Raw genomic sequence first — 2081 nt, forward strand, 5'->3', positions numbered from 1 at the left:
CATGTTTGGTTTGTGGAGGCACCTAAATACACAGTGTTCTCATGGCTCAGAGTTGTGTGAGAGCTTTGCCTAAGAATTCCTGGTGCTCTTTAAAGCAACTCTGTCAGGATTCCCTTCATGTACAGTTGCCTAATTAGACCATTTGAATTCCTTAGTGAAAGATAAGGGAGAAAAGAAACTCTCTAGTGATGGGCAGCCACTCAAGAGTAATAAATCATATGTTTAAACAAGGTGGCTTAGTTTTGCCTGTCAGTCTGTCATCAAGTGAGAGGAGGAAGGGTGGTTGTTGAAGTAGGAGGAGGGGAACAAAGGGAGAATAAAGGAGGGGCAGCCCTTAGAGGAAGCAAAGAATCTTGCTAGACAAGAATGCCTATGCACAATTGAGGAGCAAATAGAGAGACAATGGTTTAAAATCACCATTTTGTATGTTAAATGACTTGATATAATTCATCAATCTAACTCTATGCCACGGAGATGGGCCAATGCTGATGAGCTATGAGTAAGGAGTTGACTGGCTCTTACATACACATAATTCATGGTTAGCAGCAATGGGCATGGGAAGGGAAAGTAAGATTGACATAAAAATAATAATGACTTTGAAGAGCTTACTTTGATAATAATCCTTTTGATTTGATTGCTTTTAAATATCTATATATTCTTTTGGGGATAGAGAAAAAGAGAAAATAAGAATAAAGTCCTTCAATTAGGAAATGCTGGGGCTTATTATTGCAATCCCCACTTTCATTGGCAGGTCAGTTCTACAGAGTTTGGATATTTTCACCTCAAAATCATTTGGATAATGCAGAGGGGTTTGGAGGTGTCTTCCTCTAATATTGTAGCTCATTACCCCCTATCCAGGATATTTCCTCCAATATCTATTAATCAGTTATTATCTCTTCAATACCATCTGACCAGTTATTCATATTTTTATATCAGTAGATCAAGTGGTCTCTCCTTAGTTTTAATTAACCAATTAAAATCAATTAGATTTTACAAAGAGGGCATTTACAGAGAAGCCATAGCAATGCCTGAATACAAAAATCTCAAAAATGGAAACACACCCCCTCTATCACTTGGTCCTTGGAAAGAGTGGATTCAAACTTAAAGTGGCTCTTACTAAAACTTTCCCCCACCAAATCCACTACTAGATGTGATATAGTCAAAGTACCAGTTTGCTAACTTGCTAAATAACATGGTGTCTCAGATTCCAGGTCCATTCACTATCAGACTGGATTGACACAGGTGACTCTTCAGGGTTGTCTCCTGACTGGTCTTGCATAGTGTAGTTATAGGTCTCTGTTATATGGAATTCTGTTTCTAGACTTCTTTCGATTCTTCTGACTTCAAAGAGATCACAAGATGATAACTGAGTTCATCCATTTTCAATAATCATTCACTGAAGATCAGGAAAGAACATACAAAACATAATCAGAACTATAGGCACCATGAGTTCATAACTACAGAAAGAGGAGATAAGGCAGCTGCTCACACCTCTTTCCAAGTGAGGTTTACAATATTTCTTTATCCTCACTGGAAACCCTTCAGGGAGTTTGAGTTGTTTTTATTAAGGGCTTTTGTATGTACTCTTAATTTTGTTTCAACAATTATTTAAAAGTTTTCTCAAAGGACCACCACCAGCACCACCACCACTACCAACAACAATTTCTGTCAAGTCTTAGCAAGACAATAGGAAACAGTGGAGATACCTTCTGCATACTCTGAATTAAGGGCAGGACACTTTAACCAATTCCAGACACCATTTCCAGAATATGCCTCACCAAGCTACTACTTAGATTCTAGCAGGCAAAGCAGTGTCTACAGTCTCTAAGAAATGGGTTTGCATGAGTCAGTCCCTCAACTTACTGGCATTTCTGTACATTCTAATTCATCTTATTTGTAGCACACCCTCTCCCATCCAAAAACAAAAGCAGATACTATAGATTCTTTTGCATATTAAATTCTCTGTTTTAATACATACATACATGTATACACACATACAAATGCATACAAGTGTATATATACACACACATGTAGTTTTAATTAAGTTTTGAATTGAATGTGAAAATAGATGAAAAGAGAAC

This window comes from Phascolarctos cinereus, unplaced genomic scaffold (assembly GCF_003287225.1).
Source record: "Phascolarctos cinereus isolate Bilbo 61053 unplaced genomic scaffold, phaCin_HiC Scaffold_4;HRSCAF=312, whole genome shotgun sequence".
In the NCBI taxonomy this organism is placed as follows: domain Eukaryota; kingdom Metazoa; phylum Chordata; class Mammalia; order Diprotodontia; family Phascolarctidae; genus Phascolarctos; species Phascolarctos cinereus.